This window comes from Monodelphis domestica, chromosome 2 (genome assembly GCF_027887165.1).
Source record: "Monodelphis domestica isolate mMonDom1 chromosome 2, mMonDom1.pri, whole genome shotgun sequence".
Lineage (NCBI taxonomy): Eukaryota > Metazoa > Chordata > Mammalia > Didelphimorphia > Didelphidae > Monodelphis > Monodelphis domestica.
Genome location: NC_077228.1, coordinates 61,443,048 through 61,458,085, shown reverse-complemented (window position 1 = coordinate 61,458,085; position 15,038 = coordinate 61,443,048). Strand labels below are relative to the sequence as shown.

The window sequence follows — 15,038 nt, the reverse complement described above, 5'->3', positions numbered from 1 at the left end:
TGGAGATGGACCTTAAATGATGACTTGTCCATTACTTATTTTTACAATCTGTTTTCTCCTAGACTTCAAGGTAGAGTGACCCAGGGAATAGATGAAGAAGAAGAACCAAGAGCAGAGACAGTCCTGGCAGAAGGGGAGATCTTGGCTGCTCTATTGAAGCTGCTTTTCTGAAGAAGTCTACAGGAGAGACTCAACAAAGAGAGCCAAAGGCAGACCAGTTCTGTCTGGTCAAAAGCTGGAGGCTCCTGTTTCCTCCTCTGAGTATTGTTCAATGAGAGGGAGATGGGAGATCCTCAGAGCCCCTCAGGGAGCTGCCTGAGAAGGCCTGGGGATTGTCTTCCCCCACAGCTGCCTCTCTTAGTGAGGTGAAAGGCTTAGGCCAGCCCAGCTATAGAGCCTTTCTCTCAGTCCACAGGTATGTATGGATGGGCAGAATCCTCTCCCAGGATGCTCTGCTTGCTTAGAGGAACCTTACACAGCTGGAGTGTAGGAGAGTACATGGCCGTCTTTGCTTGTGCTGGAAAAGAGATAACATTCAGCACAGCAGTGATTCTGAGCCTGTCAGGAGAGTCCCAAAGAGGCACCCACCCAAGGATGGTAGTTCCTGACCTTGCAGTTCCTGACCTCAACTTCTTCCCAAGAGCTAGAGCAACTCCAGGAGCATGTATGAAAGGAACCAGAGGAAATCTGTCTCTGCCACTGACATGAACAGATGAGGGGCTGAGGGGATCTGATGCAGAGGAGATGAGGCAACTCAAACTGAATTCTACAGTTAGCATAACCCAGAAAAAGATGGGGTGGAATAATTTTTCAGCCCCAAACAATTTAGACCTGCACAAAAGATCTAGAGCCCTGGGGGGCAAGCAGAGCACAAAGCAGTGCCCTAAGGCAGGAGCTCACCATGCACCAAGCTAGTAAGAAGGGCTCAGGCAGAGACTCAGAAGTAGATTCCAGGGTCCCTTTTCTAGCTCTGGGGGCAAGATTCCCATTGCATTGACCAAATGAAGAACCAGATCTTAGGCTGGGTGCACAGTATCTGGGTAAAGATGAACACTAGTACACACCAGGGTTTGAAGGCACAGAGGAATGGCACCGGGACCCTGGTCACAGTTTCAAGGCAGAAAAGTGTGCTTGTGATTACTTGCAGACCAGACTGGCACAGGCTGAGGGAGTATTCAGCACGCCTCTCCTTAAACCACTTTGGAAGAACTGAAAACTTGTAGATTCCCTAGAGCTAGCTCTGGAGGCAATTGCACAAAGAATCTGAAGCTTGGAACAGCGTTCCTCCCTTCACAAGTATACAGACCAACATTAATATTCATTTTTAAAGGAAAAAAGAAAAAAGCTGGAAAAAGAGCAAACAACAAAAACTCAACATAGAAAGTTATTTTGGTGACAGGGAAGATTAAAACACACACTCAGAAAGAAACCATGTAGTTGTTTGCCCCAATTGGATAACTTTAAGCCAGTGGAAGATAAACCCTTGTTGACTCTACTGCAAGATTGACTTTTCTACAAATTGTTGTTCTGCAAGAACATCAAGATTTCTTTAAATTCTCAGATCCTATGATTCTGTTATCTTAGCATCCTAGGCAACTGATCTTCTCTACCAACAGAAGGAGCTCTTGAAGTCTTTTATTCTTATTTGAACCTGAGACTTGTTCTCCTGTTTGAACCCAATAGAATATTTCATTGGGGACTTATTGTTGGTATAGTTCAGAGGCTTTTTTCCCTCACAAACCTTCAACTTGTTCTCTTTGACTCTAGGGTACATTGAATGCTGGAGACTGAGCCTTTTGTGTTCACTAGTCTGGGGTGCCCACCAGTTCACCCTTGGGGATCACCTCTATTGAGATAGAAACTGTCCTAAGTCTAAAAGATAAGTGCATTGATCAATGAGGTGCAAAGAAAGAGGCTCTTAAGTTGAAGTGGTCCTTATCTTTCCATAACTCCTTTAGTTAGAAGAAGAAGAAAATAGAACTGCACAGAGAGAAGAGCTCTGAATGGGGTGGAGGGGAAAGAAACCTAAGAAGCCTTGGTTTTCATGCTTCCTTATGAAGATCCCACTCTTGAATACGGATGGCAAATATCCTCATAAAGATGTGTATCATTTAGATGATCAGAAACTCAGGAGAACAAGATATGGCAATTCAGAGTTAATCTCATTTATGGATCAGAGGAAGAGCATCATTTCCTCTGCAAAGTTTTGCTGATCCTCGGGGGCAACCAGATGGAGATGGGATTAGTGTTGAGTTTTCTGAGAAGACTACTCAGATTCAAAATTTATGAAATAAGGAAAATTTCTTTAGTTGTCTGGACTTCCACAGAAAATAGTCAATTCTCCTTAAACTGGAGACCTTTAATTCAAGGTGAGATAACCTCTTGTTAGCACTATTGAAGAAGGATTGATTATTCTGTTTAAGTTGGACTAAAGGGACACTGAGGTCTCTTTGAATTCAAAGATTCTAGGATCTTGTTATCTTGGTATCCTAGCCAACCAAGATTCCCAAACTACAGGAGGGGTTCTTGAAATACTTTGCTCTTCTTTGAACCAGATACTTGGTGTTTGCTCTTGATGTAGTCACTTAAATTATTTACTTCAGTTTGCTTAACTGACAAAAGTGCATGGTAAAGACAGCTACTTCACAGAATTTTTGCGTGTATTAAGTAAGATGATATTTTTAGTGCCATGACTCCAGTGCTTGGTCAGTAGTAGGAACTATATAACTACTTATTTTCTTCCATTCTTCTTGGTTTTTCATAGTTTAGGCCACTCCTTTATTATATAGAATAAGAGTATAGTAATGACATTGAAAGATCATTGAAGGAGGGAAGTCAAGAGAGTTAAACGTTTCTGTGGGAACATTGTATTGAGAGGTCAATGGGACTTGGAGGCTAGAATGGAGAATATATAGGAGAAAATGTGATAGGTATTTTTATGTAGTATTAAAAGGTTGGCATGTACAAGAGAGTTAGGGTGAATTTGATATCAGTGGGCAGAACTAGGAACAATGAGAGTGAGTTTGCAAAGAGTCAAAGGATATGAAGTCAAGACAAACTCCTATACCATTCTTCTAATATAGACGGGCTCCTTCAGATTATGTTTGATTCACCATCAATGGAGAACTTTCATTCATGATGAGATAACCACCTGTTGATTTTTATTGAGGAAACACTGATTATTCTATTGTGGGTTGGACAAGAGAGGCACTATGGGCTCTTTGAATTCTAAGATTCTAGGAATCTGTTATCTTGGTATCCTAGGCAGCTATGTGTTTTTTTTTCAAAGAAGTGACTCCTGAAATTCTTGCTCTCATTTTTCCAGATATTTGATGTGTGACCATGAGGTAGTCCCTTAAATAGTTTGCCTCAGTTTCCTTAGCTGTCAGAAGGGAATGATAAAATCAACTACTTCACAGGAGGAGCAAGTGAGATAATATTTGGTAGGGTCCTTAGCACAGTGCTTGGTACCTAGTTGAACTAGCAAAATACTTATTCCCTTCCATTTCACTTTGTTTTGCTCAGGTTCAGCCAGTCTTTTATTATAAAGTTGAATTTTAAGAACAAAAGTTTCATAAAGGCATTAAAAACTGAAGATTGTCTGGAGGAGGGAAATGTAGAGAATCAACCAAGTCCATAAGGACACAGCATGTAAGCATCAATTGAAAGATTTTGGGAGGTTGAGGCTGAAGTGTAGAAAAGAGAAGAAAATATGATAGAGATCTTTATGGTTGAAAGATTGGTATGATTCCTTAATCAACAAATGGTCAAGGGTCATGAATAGGCAGTTCTCATAGGATGAAATCAAAACTATCAATAAGCACATGAAAAAGTGTTTTAAATCCCTTCTGATGAGAGAAATGCAAATACAAACAACTCTGAGGTACCACCTCACACCTAGCAGCTTGACCAATATGACAGCAAAGGAAAGTGATAAATGTTGATGGGGATGTGGCAAAATTGGGACACTAATATACTGTTGATGGAGTTGTGAATTGATCCAATCATTCTGGAGGGCAATTTGGAACTATGCACAAAGGGCTTTAAATGAATGCCTGCCCTTTAACCCAGCCATATCACTGCTGGGTTTGTACCCCAAAGAGATATAAAGAAAAAGACTCGTACAAAAATATTTATAGCCATGCAGTTTGTGGTGGCAAAAAACTGGAAAATATGGGGTGTCCTTTGATTGAGGAATAGCTGAACAAATTGTGGTATATGTTGGTGATGGAATACTATTGTGCTGAAAGAAATAATGACCTGGAGGAATTCCATGTGAACTAGAACAACCTCCAGAAATTGATGCAGAGTGAAAGGAGCAGAACCAGGAGCACATTATACACAGAGACTCATACACTGTGGCACAATTGAATGTAATGGACTTCTCTACTAGCAGCAATGCAATGACTCAGGACAATCTAGAGGAACTTGGGAGAAAGAACCCTATCCACATCCAGAGAAAGAACTGTGGAACCAGAAATGAATTAGAAAAATATATGAGAAATCACGTAGTGCAATAGAGATGTGATTAGGGTTTTCTGTTAAAGGATCACTCAACTGCAAATATGAGTGTCATGGAAATAGGTTTTGAACAATAATACATGTATAACCCAGTGGAATGGCTTGTTGCCTTTGGGAGTTGGGAGGAGAGGGGAAAGGGGGGGGAGATCATGAATCATGTAACCATGGAAAATATTCTAAATAAAAATTAAAAAAAGAAAGAAAAAAGAAAGATTGGAATGTAAGAGAGGAGTAAAATATTTTTGTCTGAGTGAGCAGAACTAGGAACAATGGGAAGGAGAGCCTGCAAAGAGACTAAAGACATATAAGAGACTAAGAATATAAACTCAAGCAAAATTCTTGGCAGTTATTCTTCTCCAATATATGGATGGGCTACCTCAGGAGGTAGTAGATTCCTCCTCACTGAAGATTTTTACCCAATGTGAGATAACCACTTGAGTATTTTGAAGTACTGCATTTTCTGTTTTGGGTTGGATGGGGGTGGGGCAAAATTAAGTCTCCAAATTCTAAGATTCCATTAATTCTGTTATCGTGGTATCCTAGACAACTAATCTACTCTGACAACTGGACAAGCTCTTGAGGTCTTTTGCTCTCATTTGAACCTGTGGCTTGGTCTGCTGTTTGACCCCTTTAGAACATAGCATCAGAGGCCCTTTTCACCCAATCTCCATATCTCACTCTCTTTGTCTCCAGGGAATTTAGGATGATGGAGGCCAAGTTTTTCCAATTCTCTAGTCTACAGTTCTCACCACTCTACTATTGTGGATCACCTTTATAGAGATGGGAGCTATCTTGAGGCTAAAAGGTGAGTGGGCTGATCAATGAAATGAGGTGGCTAAGGAGAAAAGAAAGAGACCCCCAACCTGAAGAGCCTTTGATTTCAACTTTGGCTTCTCTAGTAGGCAGAAAGAGGCAAATCCTGGAGTAAAAATACTTTGAGTGAAGAGTAAAAGCTAAGAAATTCTGCTTTTCATGGCTGGACCTTGTGAAGGAGACCATTCTTTTAAAAATTTATTTATTTAGTCAATTTAGAACATTATTCCTTGGTTACAAGAATCATTTTCCTCCCTTCCCTTCCCATAGCTGACTCACAATTTCACTGGGTATTGCATGTATGAAGGAGACCATTCATGAAGATTGATAGTCATTCTGAAAAAAATGTACATGGTTTCAGAAATTATTATTCAGTATGATTCAACAAGATATGGAAAACCCTCTAATCTTATTTGTGAGCTAGAGGAGGAGCACAATTAGAGTAAAACCATAGCTTATCCTCAGGGGCAGCTGATAGAGGAATGGATTGAATGTTGAGAGTTCAGGGAAGCCTGTAAGGGGCAAAGTTTTTATTATCATGAAAATCTCTTTATTCCTTTCCAAAAGAGAGATAGGCTATCTCAGGATGTAGTAGATTTCCCCTCACTGGAAAAATTTAAGCCATGGTGAGATAACCTCTTCTTGACTGTTTTGAAGGATGGATTGTGGATTGAACTAGAGGGGTACTGAGATCTCTTTGAATTCTTAGATTCTATAGTCTAACATCTTGGTATCCTAGGCAACCAAGGTTCTCAAACAACAAGAGAGACTCTTAAGGTCTTGCTGTTATTTGAACTAGATTCTTCCTTAATGTATGACCTTGACCTAGTCACTTAAACTCTGACTCAATTTCTTTAATTGTAAAAGGCATGGTAAAAGTATTATTTTATGGGATTTTTGTGAGTATCAAATGAGATATTTGTTAAAGTCCTTAGCACAGTTTTTGATACGTAGTTGTAGCTATATAAATACTGATTTTGTTCCATCCTCCTTTGTTCCACTCTATTTAAGCTATTTTTGTATTATTGAGTTTAGTTTTTAGAACAAGGGGCACAAAGTACATTGAAATCCTGAAAATTGTCTCGGAGAGGGAAATTTTGAGAGTCAACCAGGTCCATGGGGATATAGCATTTAGGGACAATTTGGAAGATCCTGGGACATAGAGCTATTGTGAAGAGAAGAAGGAATGAAGTTGAGATTTTTTTGTGGTTGTAAGTTTGACCTGTAGGAGAGGGTTAGACAATGTTTGAACTCAGTTGGCAGAACTAGGAATAATGAGATGGAGAGCCTATAAAAAGTTAAAAGGTTGTAAAGTCAAGAAAAATTCCTTCATAATCAACTATTCTTTTCTAATAGGTACATGAACTACCTTAGGTTATAGCTGATTCCCCCTCATTGGAAAATTTTAAGGCAAAGTAAGATAAACCACTAGTTGCCTGTATTGAAGGAGAATTGATTTTCTGTTATATGTTGGTTGGATGAGAGGGACACTGAGATCTGTTTGAATTCCAAGATTCTAGGATGTTTTTATCTTGGTATACTAGGCAGCCAACCTTCTCAGACAATAGGAGGAGCTCTTGAGGTCTTTTGCTCTCAGATGAACCTGAGAATTATTCTCTTGCTTTTGAAACCTTTAGAATATATCATCAGATGGTTCAAATAATTCAGAGGGTTTTTTTTTTAACCAATCCCTTCAACTTGGTCTTTTATTCTCCATGGAACATTGAATGATGGAAACTGAGATTTTCTAATTCAGTAGCCTGTGGTTCCCACCAGTCCACCATGTTGGATCACCTCTATTGAGATGGAAATTGTCCTGAGATTGAAATTTGAGTGCACTGATCCATGAGTTGAGGGGCTTAAGAGAGAGAAAGAAGATGCCCCTTAGTTGAAGGAACCCTGGTTTTTTAGTAACTCCGTTAGATAGAAGTAGAAGGAGATAGAAGCTGGAGAAAGAAGAGAGATCTGAGTGAGGAATAAAATCTAAGAAGTTCTGGTTTTCAGGTGGGATCGTTGTGAAGAGCCCATTCAAAACAGTAGTTATCTTTGGGAAGATGGATATAGTTTAGGTCATTATAAGCTCTGGATGAGTGAAGAAGATATGACAATAAGGTAATTTAATTTATGGGATATTGGAGGAGCATAATTTCCTTGAGCAAATGATTGTTGCTCCTCAGGGGCAGGTGATGGATGAATGGATAGATTGCTGGGGTTTTAGAAAAGCCTGCAAATAGGTAATGGTTATGAGATCATTGTAAAGATATTTTGATATTTTTGTTTTTATCATTTACGTGTAATAACTATCCACATAAGTTTTCCAAAATTGTATAATACAAATTCTCTCCCTCCTTTCCATCTCTTTCCCCTCCTGGAGCTGGCAAGCAATTTGATCTGGGTTATACATATATAAAGGTTATGAAATCAGGAAAAATTCCTTTATTTCTTTCCAGGAGGAAGATGGGCTGTCTCAGAATGTAGTTGATTCCCTCTAAACAGGAGAACTTTCATGCAAGGTGAGATAACCACTTGTTGACTTTATTGAAGAAGGATTGATTATTCTGTTGTGGGTTGGATTATAGAGGAGCACTGAGGTCTCTTTGAATTCTGAGATATTCTATGTTTTGTGATCTTGGTATCCTTGGTAACTAGGAATGACAATGGGATATTGAGGTCTTTTGCTCTCATTTGAACCAGGTGCTTGAAATATGATCCTGATGTACCCACTTAAACTGTTTGCCTCGGATTCCTTAATTGCCAAAAGGACATAGTAAAAGGAAATATTTCACAGGACTTAAGAGAGGATCAAATGAGATCATATTTTTAAAGGTCTTAGTACAGTGCATGGTACACAGTCAGAGCAGTATGTGTACTTTTCTCCTTCCATCCTCTTGCTCCACTCACATTAGGGCACTCCTATATTATTGAGTTGAGTTCTAAAACTAAGCAGTAGAAAGTAGAAAGGGCATCATAAAACTAAAGATTGCCTGGAGGGAGAATAGTGAGAGGGTCCACTAGGTTCATGAGGACATAGCATTTAAGGATCCATTAAAAGATCCCAGGACATTTTCTAGAGAGGAGAACCGAGGAGAAATTGTTCAAACAATCTTTATGTTGTTGAAATGTTGGCCAGTATGGGAGGGTTAGACTATGTTTGGACTCTGTGAGCAAAACTACGAACAGTGAGAGGGGTGAGTCTGCAAATTGCCAAAAGCATATGAAATCAAGAAAAACTCCTTCATAATTATTTGTTTCTAATAGGTGGATGGTCTACCTCCAGATGTAGGTGATTCCCCTTCCCTGCAGAACTTTAAACCAACGTGAGGTAACCACTTGTTGGTTGTATTGAAGGATTGATTTTTCTGTTATCATTTGGACTAGAAGGGCACTGATATCTCTTTGAAATCTTAAATTGTAGAATTCTGTTATCTTGGTATCCTAGGCAACCAACCTTGCCTTCAACATGAGGAGCTCTTTAGGCCTTTTGCTCTCACTGAACCTGAGACATGCTCTCTTGTTTGAACCCATATAAGAACATCTCATCAGAGACCTTGGATAGTTCAAAGCCTCTTTTCATCCAATCTCTTCAACTTGGTCTCTTTGTCTCTAGGGTATATTGAAAGATGGAGGCTGAGATTTTCCCATTCACTGGCTTCAGTTGCCCACCAGTCTACCATTGTGGTTCTTTTGTATTGAACTGGGAGTTTTGGGGGGGCCAAAAGGTAAATGCACTGATCCATGATTGAAGGGCTTTTAGGAAGAGAAGGAACAGTCCCCTCATTTGAATAGAGGCACTCATTCTTTGGCAATTTTGTCAGGGAGAGGTAGAAAGGGACAGAAGCTGGAGAGAGAAAAGCACTACTTGGAGAATGAAGCTTCAGAAGCTCTGGTTTTTAATGCTGGTGTTTGTGATGAGTCCATACATGAAAAAGAATAGACTTCATCATGATGAAAATGGGCATACTCTAGGGAACTACAAGTTCAACACAAGCTAACAGGTGTGGCAACCCTTCGAGTTCATCTTATTTATGGGTCATCATTTTCTTGAGGAGGAGTTTCTGATCCTCTGCAGAAGTGTGGAGCAGATCTATCTAGATCATTTCATTTGACTGTTCACAATGGTCAAAGTTTATGGAATCAACAAAAACTCCTTTATTCTTTTTGAATATGTGGATGGTCTTAGTTGGTTCCCTTTCAATGGATAACTTTCACCCAAGGTGAGATAACTACTTGTTGACTATATTGATTGATTGATTTTTCAGTTGTACTAGAGGGGAACTGTGGCTTCTTTGAATTCTAAGATCTTAAGATTCTTTTATCTTGGTATTCTAGGGAAATAACATTCTCAAGCAACAGGAAAGTCTCCTAAGTTGTTTGACTCTCAGTCACTGTTTGCCTCAGTTTCCTTATCTATAATGAGATTTTTTTAAAACCCTTACCTTTTGTCTTGGAATCAATACCAGGTATTGGTTCCAAGGCAGAAAAGTGGTAAGGGCTAAGCAATGGGGGTTAAGTGACTTGCCCAGGGTCACACAGCTGGGAAGTGTCTGAGGCCAGATTTGAACCTAGGACCTCCCATCTCTAGGCCTGGCTCTCAATTCACTGAGCTACCCAGCTGCCCCCTTATAGCTCTTTATAATGAGATTTTAAAGGCATATATTTCACAAGGTGGTTATTTGATCAAATGACTTAATATTTGTTAAAGCCCTTAATACAATGTTTGATAAAAAGCAAGAGATATATAAATACTTTATCCTTTCTATCCTCCTTTGCTCCATTCAGTTTAGGCTACTTCTTTATTACTGCATTTGAATTTTGAATTAGAATAAGAATGTAAAAAGGGCATTGAAAAACTGAAAATTATCTGGAGGAGGAATATCAAGAGAATCCACCAGGTCCCTGGGGACATAGCATCTATGGATCAGTTGAAAGTACCTGGGATATGGAGGCTAGAGGGTAGAAGACAGGAAAAAAAATGTGATAATATCTTTATGTGGTTGAAAGGTTGGCATGTACAAGGGGGTTAAACCATGTTTGGTCTCAGTGGGCACAACTAGGAACAAGGAGAGGGAGAGCCAGCAAAGAGTCAAATGTTATGAAGTCAAGAAGAACTCCTTCACAATTACTCCTTTCCAAAAGGTAGATGGGCTGCCTCTGGATTTAGTGGATTCTCCCTCTGGAGAATCCTTTAAGTTGTTGGCTGTTTTGAAGAAGAATTGATTTTTCTGTTATGGGTTTCACTAGAGGGGCACTGAGTTCTCTTTGAATTCTAAGATTCTAGGATTCTGTTATCTTGGTATCCTAGGCAACTAACCTTAGACAACAGGAAAGGATCTTGAGGTCTTTTTTTCTCATTTGAACTTGAAACTTGTTCTCCTGTTTGAACCCTATAGAACATATCATCAGAGGCCTTAGATACTTCAGAGTCTTTTTTCTACCAATCCCTTCAACTTGATCTCTTAGTTTTCTGGGTACCTTAAAAGATGGAGGCTGAGCTTTTCCCATTCACTAGCCTGTAGTTTCCACCAGTCTACCATGGCAGTTCATTTGTATTGGAATGGGAGCTATCCTGAGGCTCCAAAAGAGAGAGGGAAAAGCAGAAATGGACAATATACTATGAATTCTGTATAAGAGAAATGGGGATGGTTAGAATTAGAAGTAAGGGTGAAAGATAGAAGTAAGGGAGGTAGTTGAGGTGGAAACAGCTGAAGCATCCAGATTGTGTGAATTAGGGATGAAAGGCAAGTGCCAAATTCAGAGATGTAACAGGGTACCATAAAGTAGAGTATGGGCATGGAGGAAATGATAATCAAGGAACCGAAGACCCAAATGATCACATATTAAATAATTTTCTGCTACGAGGCTTTTCTTTTCAAAGCTTGACACTAGAGGCTAATCTTTTTAGGCCAAAACTATAAGGCTTTTCAGTGTACCTTCCTTTCCTTTCTCTCTCTTTTTCTTACATTTTGAATTCTCTTCTACTGATCCATTTTTCTTCATCATCCACATGAGCATTTCTCAAGATTCATTTCTCCACCTCCTTCTCCAAATAGTCTCTCACTTCAATTTTCACCTCTAGTTAGATGTCTAGTAAATGTATATCAATGTATATATCTCATATGTCCTTTACCTTTCCCTCAAGCTCAAATCCCATAGTTCCAAAAGTCTGAACTATATCTCTCCTTGGATTTTCTTCCAGTTTCTCAAATCCAGTATCTTATCTTCTGTTGTGAGCCCCTGCCTCAGAATCTTTTTTTCTGTTAATGATACCAATCTTCTCTCATGAATCCAGGCTCCAAAAGGTGTTATCTTTGATGCATCCCCTCTCCCTTGATGATGCCCTCTTTATCCAAATTGTTGCCACATCTTAGTTCTGTCTCTGCATTATATACCCCATATCAATCCCCTTACTATTCCCAATGCTTGACATCATCCTATTTCTGGCCCTCATACATTTCACTCTTTTTTTTATACTTACTTTACCCATTAGCCAAACTAGATAGCTAAGTCTTCTCCAATATGCCCTCTGCTTCACCAACTCCACATCTTTCATCATGCTGTTTCTTCTTTATGAAATGCTCACCACCCTCTCCTGTTAAAATCATTCATTCCCCACTAGGTTCAAGGATGTATTCTCCATGGAGCTTTCGCTGATTTTCCCTCATTGGGACAGATTTATACCTCCTCTCCATCTTCAGGTAGAGGTTTCTCCATGCTGCTTATGGCACTAGAGACAAACATACCACCTTGTATCATGGTTATTTTAGATATATCTTGTTATTTCGGTAAGAATGTGAGCTTATTGAGGGCAGGGGAAGTATCTTAGTTATCTTTGTCTACTCTGTAAATCTGAACCTTTTAGATAATAAGTGCCTCCAAATATCTGAGTAAACAAATGAAGGAAATGGGCTTATTTCACAGGATAACTCCACAACAAGATAAGCCCTGACTTCATGTCTTCGAAGTGCCCCTTGTGGAACTGGAGGATTGAGAAGGGACTTCAATGAGCATCTCCGATACTCAAGATGTTGTCACTGTAAGCAACTTAGCTATAGACCTTTCCTTCTGCTTCCCATAATACAGCTCCAGCTCCAGCTGTGGCTTTTTATAATAATTCAGTGGCATAGTATTATAATACTTGAAGATTATAAAATGCTTCCCTCACCACGAGTGTGGAGAAGTGTAAGGATTATTTATCCTCATTTTATAGGTGAGAGCTAAGAGCTCATGGTCACCTAGCTTGTCAGGGCAAAAAGGAGAATAGAGAGAACTAGGTGTCTTGATGCTGTGTCAACACTGTTTCCGTCAGAGGATGCTATCTCCCACTGTAGGTATTCACCTAAGCCTTCCATGAAGGATGGGGGAGTGGGGTGATTTGTTTCTAAAGATCCCTAAGAAAAAGAGTCTGTAGCTATTCTTTGAGTTCTTTTTCAGGTTTAAGAGAAAGAATGGGATTTCTTGGGGAGTCAGTAGTTAGCTAGCAATTATACAAGTAGCCAGCATTTATGCAACACTTTAAATCTGTCAAAGTACTTTGCAACTATTGTCTCATTTCATCATCCCAATAACCCTGGGAGATACTAGAAGAAACAGTGCTGCCCCAGCATCAAATCTTGGACCTTTCCTAGATGTGTGACTCAAGGAAAGTTACTTTAACCTCTGTCCTACTGTTTTCCCATTTTACAGATAAGAAAATGGGCAGACTGAAGTTAAAGTGTCTGAGGGTGGATTTGAACTCAAGGCTCCCTGACACCAGGTCCAATACTTTCTAACATACCATCTGAAAGAATTTTAAAACATTCAAACATTGCTTAAATAGATTTTTATTTTTCATTATTTTTTGAAAGTAAAAAAAAGCATGACTTATTTTATATCTAGATTCCATCATATAACTCTCTGGAGTTAAATAGATTTTTAAAAGAGGATACATGATGGTTTTCATTTCAGATATTCTCACCTACAGTCCTTTTTACCAACAACATTTTAAAGGGAGGAGGTCTTCCTGAATTCTGGAGCAAGTTGACAGGGGTTTGTTTTGCAAAGCATTTCTATATGTTGGTGAGGAGAACAGACTCCTTAACTCTCTGGTTTCTGATTCCCCAAGAGCATCCTTTTTTTTGTGTCTGACATGCAGAGCAGTCTGGTAAAGCCTATAGGTACTTCCTCAGAATAATGTCTAAAGTACATACAATAAAATGACATAATGTTACATAGGAAACCAATTGTGTTGAAATACAGTCATGAAAACTTTTAAGTTCATGGGGCCCCCCCAAGTTAAAACTCCAGCTCTAGATGGAGACATTGCTCGTTTAGTGTACACACACGGTAGATGGTTAACAATTGTCAATTTTAATTGTGCTAATTTGGCCTGTCTTTGGGGGTTTTTCTGAGTGGATAGCGGATGTCTTTCTCCATTCCTCTAGCCTTACCTTTCCTGAAGACCTACACATTGATTTTAGAAATTCTGCCCCTTATCTCCCATTTCTTCCTTGTTTTCCTCTTCCCAAAGCATCCAATGCTTAAGAGAAATCTAGGTGATGACATCGAGGTCAGTGCGTGATCAGGCAAGCAGAGCTCTGATACATGGAAGAGCAGAAATTCTTCAAGGCATTTCCTTGAGAGAAGAGGGTGACAAGTTAGGAAATCCTGGGTACCAGGCAGAGTCCAAGAGAGTTTCCTTTCCCCTTGCCAGATAGCTTTCTGGGGATCCAAGGGGAGATCTAAAGAGACCTTAGTCAAAGGCATTGCTGCAAGAACATATATAAATAATAACATCTCCCTCCCAGAGTAGTTGTGAGGATCAAATGATACAATATATAAAAAGAGATTAGAAGACCTTAAAGCAGGATCTATATGCTAGCCATTATTTTGTTATTTTCCTGGGGAAATGTTCTCACCCCACACACACATTAATTTCTCCTCACCAGTCTACTCAGTGCAGTGATTTCAACTTAATCTCCTCTGTTCTTTTCCTCAAGAATTTTTCAGCACTGAGATCTGGGACTGCAGATCTCCCAACACCTTATCTCTCTGACTACCACTAGTCCTGTCTCATTACAGCAATGGCTTTGATTAGGGTCCCTTTGACTTGGGATTGGGGAATTTTAGAACTCTTGGTGTAATAACAAAGCAAACAAGGTGACAGACTCACAGCCAAGGGATCAGACAGGTAAGCCAGGCTCCTCTGCACAGGGTTCTATCATTACAGGGAGTGGCAGGGATCCCCAGGGTCCTTCATTAACACGAATTTAGATGGGGAGCATCATTAAAATATATTTGTCATGCTATAATAGCAATAGTAGCTAGCACTTCTATCTCCTCTTTGCCAGGTACTCTGCTAGGAGCCTTACAAATATCTCTTTTGATCCTCACAACTATCCTGGAAGGTGGGTGCTATTTTGGTTCCCATTTTACATTTTGGGTGATAGGCAAATGAAGGTAAAATGAGTTTTGGGGGGGTGTCACGTAGCTACTCAACATGTAAAGCTGGGTCTTCGTGAACACAAGGTCTAGTGCTCTACCCCTGGAGCTATCTAGCGGCCTCCTGTGTATTTTGTGTGTGTGTGTGTGTGTGTGTGTGTGTGTGTGTGTGTGTGTGTGTACTGTGTGACTAGGAAGGACTATAATTCTACAAGGTTTGGTTTATTAACATTTTGTGACTGTGACCCGGAAAGGTGGACTTTTACCAATTTTAACAAAGTTATTTT

At 39.6% G+C, this 15,038-nt stretch overlaps 1 long non-coding RNA gene across 1 annotated transcript in view; it reads left to right on the top strand.

Annotated features, from left to right (window-relative positions):
• The window catches only part of LOC103106422 (uncharacterized), a 41,648-nt gene that overhangs the window by 12,341 nt on the left and 14,269 nt on the right, over positions 1-15,038 (top strand). The window contains exons 2-5 of the long non-coding RNA XR_008916092.1: positions 63-5,326; positions 7,785-7,847; positions 12,253-12,367; positions 14,661-14,717. This is a non-coding gene — a long non-coding RNA (uncharacterized LOC103106422). The remainder of the gene's footprint in view (positions 1-62; positions 5,327-7,784; positions 7,848-12,252; positions 12,368-14,660; positions 14,718-15,038) is intronic.